The sequence below is a fragment of the Eumetopias jubatus genome, unplaced genomic scaffold (assembly GCF_037043125.1).
Source record: "Eumetopias jubatus isolate StellerSeaLion01/CBP00866 unplaced genomic scaffold, mEumJub1_p1.0 scaffold_17, whole genome shotgun sequence".
NCBI classification, from domain to species: Eukaryota; Metazoa; Chordata; class Mammalia; order Carnivora; family Otariidae; genus Eumetopias; species Eumetopias jubatus.
The window spans coordinates 73,225,789-73,238,738 of NW_028274823.1; positions in this window are offsets into that span (position 1 = coordinate 73,225,789).

The window sequence follows — 12,950 nt, forward strand, 5'->3', positions numbered from 1 at the left end:
GGTCAGGAACGCGGCAGGGATGTCCACTCTCACCACTGCTATTCAACATAGTATTAGAAGTCCTAGCCACAGCAATCAGACAACAAAAAGAAATCAAAGGCATCCAAATCGGCAAAGAGGAAGTCAAGCTCTCACTCTTTGCAGATGATATGATACTGTATGTGGAAAATCCAAAAGACTCCCCCCCAAAACTGCTAGCACTCATACAGGAATTCAGTAAAGTAGCAGGATATAAAATCAAAGCACAGAAATCAGTGGCCTTCCTATACACCAACAACAAGACAGAAGAGAGACAAATCAAGGAGTCGATCCCATTTACAATTGCACCCAAAACCATAAGATACCTAGGAATAAATTTAACCAAAGAGGCAAAGGATCTGTACTCAGAAAACTATAAAATACCCATGAAAGAAATTGAAGAAGACACAAAGAAATGGAAAAACGTTCCATGCTCATGGATTGGGAGAACAAACATTGTGAAGATGTCCATGCTCCCTAGAGCAATCTACACATCCAATGCAATCCCCATCAAAATACCTCCACTTTTTCAAAGAAATGGAACAAATAATGCTAAAATTTGTATGGAACCAGAAGAGACCCCGAATAGCCAGAAGAATATTGAAAAAGAAAAGCAAAGCTGGCGGCATCACAATTCCGGACTTCCAGCTCTATTACAAAGCTGTCATCAACAAGACAGTATGGTACTGGCACAAACACAGACACATAGATCAATGGAACAGAATAGAGAGCCCAGAAACGGACCCTCAACTCTATGGTCAACTAATCTTTGACAAAGCAGGCAAGAATGTCCAATGGAATAAATACAGTCTCTTCAACAAATGGTGTTGGGAAAATTGGACAGCCACATGCAGAAGAATGAAACTGGACCATTTCCTTACACCACACACAAAAATAGACTCCAAATGGTTGAAAGACCTAAACGTGAGACAGGAGTCCATCAAAATCCAGGAGGAGAACACAGGCAGCAACCTCTTCGTCCTCAGCCGCAGCAACTTCTTCCTAGAAACATCGCCAAAGGCTAGGGAAACAAGGGCAAAAATGAACTATTGGGATTTCATCAAGATAAAAAGCTTTTGCACAGCAAAAGAAACAGTCCACAAAACCAAAAGACAACCGACAGAATGGGAGAAAATATTTGCAAATGACATATCAGATAAAGGGCTAGTATCCAAAATCTATAAAGAACTTATCAAACTCAACACCCAAAGAGCAAATAATCCAATCAAGAAATGGGCAGAAGACATGAACAGACATTTTTCCAAAGAAGACATCCAAGTGGCCAACAGACACATGAAAAAGTGCTGAACATCGCTGGGCATCAGGGAAATCCAAATCAAAACCTCAATGAGATACCACCTCACACCAGTCAGAATGGCTAGAATTAACAAGTCAGGAAACGACAGATGTTGGCGGGGATGCGGAGAAAGGGGAACCCTCCTACACTGTTGGTGGGAATGCAATTTGTTGCAACCCCTCTGGAAAACAGTATGGAGGTTCCTCAAACAGTTGAAAATAGAGCTACCATACAATCCAGCAATTGCACTACTGGGTATTTACCACAAAGATACAAATGTAGGGATCTGAAGGGGTACGTGCACCCCAATGTTTATAGCAGCAATGTCCACAATAGCCAAACTGTGGCAAGAGCCAAGATGTCCATCAACAGATGAATGGATAAGGAAGAAGTGGTATATATACACAATGGAATATTATGCAGCCATCAACAGGAATGAGATCTTGCCATTTGCAACGACATGGATGGAACTGGAGGGTGTTACACTGAGTGAAATAAGTCAATCAGAGAAAGACATGTATCATATTACCTCCCTGATATGAAGAATTTTTAATCTCAGGAAACAAACTGAGGGTTGCTGGAGTGGTGGCGGGTGGGAGGGATGGGGTGGCTGGGTGATAGACATTGGGGAGGGTATGTGCTATGGTGAGCGCTGTGAATTGTGCAAGACTGTTGAATCACAGATCAGTACTTCTGAAACAAATAATGCAATATATGTTAAGAAAAAAAAAAAGAAGAAGATAGCAGGAGGGGAAGGATGAAGGGGAATAAGTTGGAGGGGGATAGGATCCATGAGAGATGATGGACTCTGAAAAACAAACTGAGGTTTCTAGAGGGGAGGGGTTTGGGGGGATAGGTTAGCCTGGTGATGGGTATTAAGGAGGGCACGTTCTGTGTGGAGCACTGGGTGTTATGCACAAACAATGAATCATGGAACACTACATCAAAAACTAATGATGTATGGTGATTAACATAATAATAAAAAATTAAAAAATAAAACCTTTGCCTATTTTGAGTGTGGAAAAAAATTAACTTTGAAAAAGTAATGAATCATGGTAAAAAAAAGCCATGAATTCTATGTGCAGTACTCCCCTAGCGCTGGAGTTCTCCCGTTCTCCTTGATGGGTAAACTTGGTCTTGGTTTGCTGGCTCTTCGTGCTGATCTTCTGGGGAGGGGCCTGTTGCCGTGGTTCCCAAATGTCTTTGCCGGAGGCGCAATTGCCCCGCCCTTGTGAGTCCGGGCTAAGCAAGCTGCTCGGGTTTGCTCTCAGGAGATTTTATTCCCTGAAGCTCTCAGTACAGCTTTGGAGGACCAGAGTGAAAATGGTGGCCTCCCAATCTCCGCCTGGAGGAGCCGAGAACTCGGGGCCCCGCTCCTCAGTGCGCCCCCAGAGAAAAGCAGTCACTCCCGTGTCCCCGGTCTCCGGCCGCACTCCGTGCTCACCCGGCCTGTGACCGAGCGTTTCTATCTCTGGCACCCGACCCCGTGTGGAGTCTCCAAACCCAGCAGATCCCTGCGGTGCGCTCCTGCGCCGCTCCTCCCGGGGGAGGAAGGGGAGTCTCCCCGGATCTGCCGCTTGTTGGGTCCCTGCTGGAGGAGCAGTGGCCCGACTGGGCCACGGATCACAGTTTATGGCCACCCCGAGCTGAGAGCCCGCGCCTCGGCTCCGTCTCTGCAGCCGGCTTCCCCGCTCCGATCCCTGGGAGCTCTGCCGCACTCAGGCACCCCCGGTCTTTCTGGGACCCCGAGGGTCCTGAGACCACACTGTCCCGCGAGGGTCCACCCCCCGCTTAGCCACTGCAGCGACGTCCCTCAGCGGAGCCGCCTTCTAAAAGGTCCGATTTTGTGCTCCGCGGCTCTAGCACTTGCCAGAAGCGGCCGACGGAGGCCCCCTCCCCCGCCGTCTATCCTCCCGAATATCGCCTCGGATTCACTTCTCCGCACGTCCAACCTTCCAGAAAGTGGTCGCTTCTCTGTTCAGAGAGTTGTTGCTACTCTCCTCTTGGATCTCCTGCTGAGTTCGTAGGTGTTCAGAATGGTTTGATCCCTATGCAGCTGAATTCCTGAGACCAGACGAAATCCAGGTCTCCTACTCCTCCGCCATCTTGCTCTGCCCCCCCATATAGCGTTATTATGTCAGTTTACAACAAACATTTTATTGAACATCTAGCACATGCGAGGCACTGTGGGTCCAATGACAAATAAGATACGATCCTTGCCCTTAATTTTGCCTACTGGGGCACCTGGGTGGCTCAGATGGTTAAGTGTCTGCCTTCAGCTCAGATCGTGATCCCAGGGTCCTGGAATCGAGCCCCATGTCGGGCTCCCTGCTCAGCAGGGAGCCTGCTTCTCTCTCTCCCTCTGCTGTTTCCCCTGCTTCTGCTCTCTGGCTCTCTCTCTCTCTGTCAAATAAATAAGAAAAATCTTTAAAAAAACTTGTTTGCCTATGGATTCAAGCTAAAAAGAATCGTGTGAGTGGAAATGACTTAATTGTATGAGTGTTGGCAACGCCCTGGTTAAGCATAGCGGCCTCTGGAAGTTTTCCTTTCACTAACTGTCTACGATCCATGATTAAAAACAAGCAGCCTTCCCAGGGCCCTGCCCCTGTCAGGGAGCAAGGTCCCCATGCCTCTTGAAGGGCACGGTCAGTGTCCACAGGCTGAAGCTCATCTGAAAGGAACAAGGCTTGCTCGGGGGTTTGCACAGTTGCCTTGGAAAGCTGCCTGGGGCGGAGGGGGTTGCTGTGCCCAGAGCCAACTGGTGCCAAGCCCCATCCTCCCCCGCCCCGGACCCAACCCCTTGTCCCTGTCACGCCTCAGCACACAGGCAGCCTGCAAGGAGAGGGGAGTGAGGGGGCCCCACCTGGCGAGCCCGAGGCCTCACCAAGGGCCTGCTGCTCCCGTGAACCTGAATCAAGCACAGCTCAGCCGTGCAGCCTCTGAGGCCTGGGAGCTGTAATGACAAAGGAGCTCAAGTTGAGAAGGTTCTTTCTTGCTTCTCAAAGGAACAGCGAGGCTGCCTTTGGCTCCTTCGTTAGGCACCAGAGAGGAGGGCTAGAACCTGCTTTAAGTGGCCGGGCAGGGGGCCCTCTGCGGGAACTTTCCTCAAGGCCCCAAGGATTCCCCTAGGTTGGGCAGCACACCCCAGGGGAAGAGCTTGCATTCCCAGGGGCTGCCCCACACTCCAGGCGGGGGCTGGGCCGGGGCGGGGGACAATATTTGTAGAGTTGTTCCTTGAGACATTTCCCATTGTTCCAAACTTTACCCAGGGAGTTGTCTTACAGAACAAATAGCAACTCCTCCTTTGGTGAGGTGGGGAGGGCGATGGAGGAGGCAATCTGAGCCAGGATTTTAACCCAGGCAATGGCACTGAAAGGGACGGTCAGCCTGTTGTCAAGTGTTTTATGGAGCCCGCGACGCCGGTTGCTAAGTGGTGGACCCCACGGAGCTTGGCCTGCTCCTCCCACCTCCCCGCTCCCTGTGGGCCGTTCTCATGACCCCTCGGAGCTCTGCGGAGACCTTGACAACTAGGACTTCGCCCACCCGCCTGGGAAGGAGCTCTCACGGGGCGGGGCCGGTGGCAGAAAATGTCTGTCCAGGAGGGTGAGAACCAACGTGAACCCAGCGCGTTCCTTCTCTGGGAGGCCTGGGCCAGCTCTGCACCAGGGGAGACTCACAGGGACAGCTTCATTGTGCTCCCATGGGGCCAGGGAGTTTGGAGACTCGGCTGAGCTTGCCCCACAAGCCCTGCTTTTTGGAAAGGTTGCTCCCTTACTCGGACATGGACTCATTCACGTGCCCGGGAGGTGGGCCATGTGCTTTCTGGCCTTCAGGTGAATGAACAAGAACTTGAAAGGGAGCTACTTTAAAGGCAAGGAGAAGTGCTTGGATGCAGCCGTGGGCCAAGCCGGGGCAAGCTCTCCACTGACCGGCAGACAGGTGTCTAGGCCATGCAATCGAGCACCTTGTTCAATGTCCTTGAACAAGTGAAGATGCAGAACAAAATGGCGGTGGGGCTTATGGGAGAAGTTCGGAAGAGAAAGTGGGTGTAGGGGGAAGTGCAGAGGTGAAGGGGGGAAAACCCATGGCACAACCCTGGGAGCCTTTACTCTGCCGTGCCACCAACTGCATGGGGTGGGAGGGAACCTCGCGAGGCGTGCAGCTGACAACCAGTTCTTCCTTGACATTGGAGGACCCAAGGTGCTGGCCTCATTCAGGAGGGTACCTGGGGGCTGCCCTCTTAGCTCGTGCTCTTCACACTCCCTGCAAGCTTGCAGGTGCACACACCCAGACACGCAAAGTGCACACGGCTCACACTGGCACCGGGAGTCTGTAGGCTGTGCACCTGTGTGCTCCAGGAGCAATAGAATGCAAAACCACCTATGTAATTTTAAATTTTCCAGTAGATTGGTTAAAAAAGTAAAAGGGACAGGCAAAATTCACTTTAAGGATCTACTTTATTAACTAAATATATGTCCAGTATTATCATTTCAACATGGAATCAAAATAAAAAATGATCAATGAATGATCTCACAATGTCTTTCCTTGTAGTAAATCCCGGAAATCTGGTGTGTATTTTCCACTGGCAAGACATTGCAATTTGAGCTAGCCTCTTGTCTAGTGCTGTGTCTGAGGGACAGTGTGGAAAAAGCTGCCTGGAGAAGGTGACCATGACACGATCAGAGCTGTTGAGTCCCAGGGAAGGGGTGGGTTGAGGGACATCATCCTCCCAAGAGAAATGGACTTCATCTAAAACATCCGAGAACACTCCAGGTGTGTTAAAGGAAATGACAAAGCAAAAGGTAGTCCGAATCACCTTTTGGGAGTCAGCAGAACCACAGGTGCTGTGGGTGGGGAGAAAGCAAGTCTGGCTACATCGTGGCGGGCGGCGTCTCTGACATTTCCTCAGTTTCCCCTCTACGGTCGGTGGAGTCGTGAGTACATGGACTAGGCCCACGAGGGAGAGAGGTATAACTAAAACAAATGCTCTGATTCACTGAGGATCGGCGCTCAGGTGTGCCTGGGAGAGCACCTGCTGAGAGGCGAAGCCAGGGGCAGCGGGGCGCCAGCAAGCAGCAGGGGTAGAAGCTGGGAGAGCTGAGTTCTGACGCCGGCTGGGGCTCTCCCCGCCGACAGCTCCCTCTCTCATCCGCACCAGCTTCCCTGCTTGTAGAATGAAGGGGTGGGCCAGGAAGACACCGGGCTGGACACACTCCCCCCTGGAACGCCAGCGCCCCGGCTTCAGGACCCTCCCACTCTGTGTGGTCTTCCCCCTGATGCCTCCCTGAACAGGTCCTCAGACGCCGGCTCTCCTGCCCTCGGGGCTCCCCCTCTGACCAGCAGCCATGATCATCTTCCTGCCCAGTGCAGAGCTGAGCACAGGGACTGAGGGGGTCAATGGACTCAGTGTGGGCGAGCCTCCTGCTCTCCCCTGATCCAAATATAGAGCCTGTGTTGGCCAGGAGGTTGCAATCGCTTGGGGGTTGCTCTGGGCTGAGGCACGGTCCCTCATTGTGGTGGCTGACAGACGAGGGGGACCCTGCTGAGCCCCAGGGTGAGGTCCCCAGGAGCCTGTGAGGGTCTGCACTCACCCAACAGATACCCCTGTGTCCAAGGAGGTGATGTGAAATAGCCAAGTAAAAATGCCATGGCAGCAGGTAGTGAGAGAAAGAGAAGGAAGAAGAAAAGCAGTTTTACATTTTAGTATCTTTATCATCACTGTCTCTTTGCTGTTGAACCAGGAGACCTGCATTTCGCCTTGCCCCGGGCCTGCAAATTATATAGCTGGCCCCAGGCAGCACCTGCTTTCAGGCCCAGACCAACAAGGAAAGAGCAGAAGTCACTAGGTCGAGCTTTTTTCCCTTCCTTTCTCTTGGTGCACAAAATTGGGTTGACAACACTTCTAAGTTCAAGGCAAACTTAGATCCATACAAGGCTCCTCTTTTGCTTTTTTCTTTTAATTTTTTCCCCTTTAGCCCCTATCTTCAGTCCCTCCCACCCATACTTCGCATTCACTTTCATGAGGTTCATCCAGTCCATCCTCTAGATGTTAATTTACGCATATTTATATTTACAATAAATATAGTTTGTTGCTTTGCGGAGTGTTTGTTTTAAATTATATCTAAGTGGTATCAAGTTAAATCTAAATTCTCTTCCTTTTCCTTACTTTTGGGCTCACCATGATGCTTTTGAGGCCTAATGGTTGGCTCTCCGCACACCTAGTTTACGCCTAGTTTATGCTGCAGGGAGTCTCCCCATGGAAACAAAATCACATCTTATTTTCCCTGCTAGGGCTAGATGCCTAGGTCTTGCCCAACATTTGACTGTAGGAAGAAGCACCACGAAGAATATCTTCAGACATGTACTCTTCTGCACAAACGTGCAAATTTTTCTTGATATACATGTATTATATACATATGAGAAAAAATGGGTAGTATGGTATTTCTTTCCCAAATGGCACTAAACACTGCCTGGCTGCCTTCCAAATGGCCACCACACTCGTCCCCACTCCAACCAGTAACGCCCGAGAGCTCCAGCCCCTCCCACAACGACCTCAGCACCGATTGTTATCATGCAACTTTTGCCTTCTGGTCAATCAGTGTGGGTCGCGTTTTATTTCTCTGTGAGTTTCGTTTGTATTGCTCTGATTGCTGGTGAGGCCGAGAGTCTCCCCATATACTGATCAGGCTTGGAATCCCCGCTTCCGTGACACGCCCACCCATTCACATACATTGACGGCTTTTCTATTTTATTTATCCTCCTTCCCTGAATAATTTGCAAGAGCTCTTCACATATTCTAAATACTAATGTTTATTGGTTATAGAAAATGGATACAATTTATCCCAGGAAGTGTTTTCACCCATTTGTTAACTTTGTTTTGGACGCCAGTTATCGAACGGAAATCTTGACTTTCGAATTTGTGAGGGCAATCGAATTTTTTCTTCTGGAATGTCCTTTCTGTGCCCTGTTTAATAAAGCCTTTCCCAATCAAAGTTGCGAACATAATCCTCTACCGCACGGATAGTACGAGCGGGAGTGAGCATCACAAGGAACCAACTGGAAGAGAGTCTGGGAGCTGGAAAATCCACCAGGCTGAACGTCTGAGAGCTGATTAAGGGTAACAGCCTGGAATTTGGCAGTTGGACGGTCCTGCATGCCACCTGTACATGGTATGAATTCCGAGGTGGAGATTACCCTTGATCCTCAGCTGTATTTGTAGCCAGTTCTTTGTCCCTTTGGCTTATATGCTGTGGTCCTTTGATGTATTTAGCCCTTGAGGTGAGGCCAAGGAGGAGGGCCGGGCCTGCGCACCCCGTCTCCACGCACATGAGCATGCGCGCGCACACACGGACGCCCGCTAGCTGTGATCCCTTGAGGGCAGCTCCGTCCCCCGCAGAAGCCGGAATGTCACTGTCCGTTCCTCATCCTTCTGACTTTGGAGGACAGCAGCCCCTGGGATCGGCTTGTCTGCAGTGACACAGCCATGCATTTCAGTCACGCTCCCTTCAGCGCCACGAAAGGAGGCTCCGCGAGGACTTGCTGCATTATTGATGGTGACAGTGACAAGAGAGATCTCCTCCTCCCAGCGTGGTGCTTGTTCCCTTGAGTAGGCAAGCGTGAAAGCTGTCAGCAAAGACAACCAAACTGAAGTGGCCTCCGAGTGTCCTGGCCAGGGTGCCATGTACTTCCCATGGCCTTTCTGGACTGGATGCCGACTGCCTTATAGCCTCTCTCTCCTTTCCACAAACATCCACTCAGCACCTGATGCCTGGTGACAGTCTGCTAAGGAAAAGGCAAACATTTGCACAGAGACGTGGAAAAGACATTCACATGCCAGTTGGAGAGATCAGCGTCTAAAAATACACCCTGAGAAGTGTGAGTCCGATATGTTGAGTTCATACGTTGTCAGTGTACATTTGTTGAGCCCCTGGCATGTGCCGGGCAGTGTCTTAGGCACTGGGACACAGCCGTGACCAGGACAGATGGAGCTCCCAATCCCGGAGCACATGATGCTATCAATAGCTAACACGTATGGGGTACTGTGTGCAGGTGCTTTCCCAAGGGCTTCCCTTGTATGCGTTCTTCTAATCCTTTCAAAAGCACTGCAGGGTGGGACTGTTATTATCCTTCTTTTACACATAGGGGCATGGAGACACCATGGGGCTAAGTAGCTGGTCCGTGGTCACACAGCTCATGAGAGCTGGAATCCAGAATTGGAACCCAGGCGGTCCGGCACCAGATGCCCTATGGAGAGGCCTCTTGGACAAGCCCTGTGCAGAAAGGAGCCCAGAGGGGAATGTATACAATTTTCTAGAATTTCCAAGTGTCCCCCTGGCATCAGTGTGAGAATAAGGAGACTCCCAGGATACATTTTAGTATTCCTTACACATGAATGGGCACACCACAATCACAAACGTGCACTAGGCACCTCCTCTGTGTCAGGTAATGTGCTAATTGTAAAAGATAGAAAATGTGCTGCCAAGTGGGCAGCAGGCACTTACTAAATGTTTGTTAAATGATTAAGAGAGTAACTGAATAAATGAAAAACAAATCTCTCTTGCAGGTAGGTGGCACAGGTGAATGATGACATTGCAGGGCACCTGCCGGGTAAAAGGCACTGAGGTCACACACAGAGACTGTGGCTGTGATGTCTGGAGAGGGGTGGGGCAGGAGAGTTCACATGCAAAGTCATTCCCAAGCATGATTTTGAAGGACGTGAGGTCGTCAGGCGGAGAAGATGGGAGGGCCTCTGGCAATGCACTGGGTGTCAGGTGGGGTGGGGTTAGGAAGCCTGTGACCACGTGAGGAGGGAGTGGGCACAGAGGGGACCTGTGCTGGTCTGCTGGAGAAGTCAGGTGAGGGGGGCGGGGCTTTGTTCCAAGACACAGGGTAGCATTTCAATCAGGGGCTCGGCAGGGGAAGAAGAATATTTCACAACACCCGGCTGCCTGGAGTGTGGCGTCTGGGGGTACGTGAGGTCAAGGGCGAGGGCCAAGCACAGGAGACCATTCAGGTTAGGGGTAGTGAGGGCCTGGGAGAAAGGGTGGAAGCTGGAGGTATTTAGGACATGAGAACCACCACCACCACCACCACAGAGTATCTTGGTGATGGATTCGATGTAGCCAGGCGGGAGGAGCTGTGACCGAGGCTGACTCTCCGACTCCTGGCCCGGGTCTGGGGTGAATGGCCTTTACCCACTGAGGTGGAGACCAGGACTCAGGGCACGAGCTGCTTGGGGAAGCGGGAGAGGACAGTGTTGGGTCTGCCACTTAGCACTAACTTCTCTTCCCCTTCAACATGGGGCTCTGAAGGAAGCCTGGGTAGTCCCTCCTTTCCTATGCTCCACGTGCTCTTGGGGAAAGCTGACCTCAGGCCCAAGTTTCAGTGGGGCTTTGAAAGGCTTCGCTCAATCCCCGCCTGCTGTGATTGGCTCGGAGATGAGGGTGTGGCCCAAGTTGTCCAATCAGAGTGACCCTTGGGGTCTCTCTGGACTCTTGGGGCAGAGACATTCTCTCTCTCCCTCTCGCTCTCCCCAATCCACCCCCCCCTCCCTAGAGGTGAAGAGCCAGGGTCTTGGGAGCATCTCTGTGCCACCAGATGAAAACCACTCGGAAGCCTGTTTGACCTTGATTCTCTGTTCTGCGATCCCAAAATTCCCCTAGGGTTCAAGTCTGTTTGGATTGGGTTTCTGTTAATTACAACTGAAAGCATAGTAATTGACGCAGAAGAACAGACTTCTGGTTTGGGAATCCCAAGCTCCAAGTGGGAATTGAGACAAAGCCGGGGTGATCTAAGCAAAGGTTCTGCTACAGGTAAGAGAAGCCACCCTAGCTGAAGGCTAGTGAGCCGAACATGGTTTGTCTAAGTGACTCCAAAACCATGGCGAAGCTGGCTTGAGGCAGTGGCCCCAGAAGGACTGGCCACAGGAGAGGTGCAGGGAAGGGTGGGGAGCAGTGGTCAGAGAAGCAGCATGGCCCAGTGTCCTGGGGAAGGTCTGGAAATACGAGGAGTTTCCTAACTGCGCTGAGCCACCGGCTGGCGTGTAGGAAATCTGCAATGAAAGGTGACTATCGTTATTAAAAATAAATGTCCCAGGGTTCCTGGTTGGCTGAGTCAGTTGAGCGAGGGACTCTTGATCCTGGGGCCGTGAGTTCGAGCCCCATGTGGGGTCTAGAGATTACTTAAATAAATAAAAACTTAAAAAAAAAGTCTCTTTGTTTTGGCATCTGGTAGGCCACTGGTGGCCACCGGGGCCATTGGGGTCAGGAGCAGTGGTGGCAATGGAAGCTGGTACTTGGCATCCCAGGCGCGCATGCAGACAGCCAGCGTGGACAGTGGGGGCAACCTCCCATGAAATTAAAGATTTAAATAGCTTTGAAAAGGAAAAAAAGAAGACAGTAGTTAGCAAGAGTTTCTCAAGATGTGAGAAGGCAAGCAACGTGTCCAGGTGCTATTGGAGAAATGACAAGGAGAGGGTGAAGGTATGAGGGGTGGGGGTGAAGGGGGAGGGCAAGAGCCTGGGAGAGGCGCTGGCCTTGTTTGGGGGAAGGACCCACTCATCTTTGGAAATGGGACAAAAGAGAGAGACAGAAGAGCAGGGTGAGCAGCCAAGGCGGACATGGAGGGAGGGAGGCAAAGGCTGAGAGCCGGGTCAGAGGGGGAATCAGAGCGTAGGATTTCAAAGGTGGAGGGTGTGAGGGAAGACAAGATCTGGGGTGTGGCCTTGGCGGTGGGTGTTTGCGGCTGGGTGGGCGTGCAAAGACCCATCCTCCATGCACCCACCCAATACCCAAATGCACACGCACCACCTTCCTTCCATCCTCCCAGAAAGCACCTGTTCGCCTGTCTCAGCTCTTATCTCCTTCCCATTCTCACACAAAGAGCAACATTACATGCAATTATCCATTTAGTTTGAAAATGAGCGCGTGGACAGAGAGGCCACTGAGAAAATCACATATCGCTTTGAGTATGTAGTTGGGTGTTAGAGAATGTGCTCTGAGGGAGAGTTGCACTGCTGAGGCTCGGGGACCCGGATGTTTGACAATACTCTGTATTTAGGGTCCCCATGCGCAGACACAGGAAACGCACCCTGAGTGAGGAGAGGGCTGATGGTTTCCACTCTGAGCAGTCCTGAGCTCATGCTGGTCGCTCAGCCACCGGTGGTTTTCACCCAGCCACCCAGCACATTCTTTGCGAAGGGGTCAGCATTCGCCAAAAGGGCAGCAAGGCTTAACCCCCTCCGGACCATGCTCTGTTCTCTCCTTCCAAAGTCTGGAGAATCAGCCTCAAAACCAGTGGCGTTGAGCACCCAACCACACTGATGTGTTGGATCCCACGTGCAGAGGGGGAAAAGAACTGAGGAGCCCCTCCCCAGGAAGGGAACTCTGTCTCCAGTCCTCCCAATACCCAAATACCCTTCTGCCATTGCCCGGAGCGTGGACTCTGGCTATGGGCTGGCAGCTTCAGCTCCTTCCAGCAGAAGCAATTCCATGATAGAAGCTTGAAAACTTCTAGTCTGAACTACAGCGTGAACTATTGCGCTGACCCAGGCCCGACACAGTGTAGACCTATCGAGGCGTCTTCCACGGAGCCACACAAACAGGCAACAGTCTGCTTGTTGTTCCCTGGCCTTGGG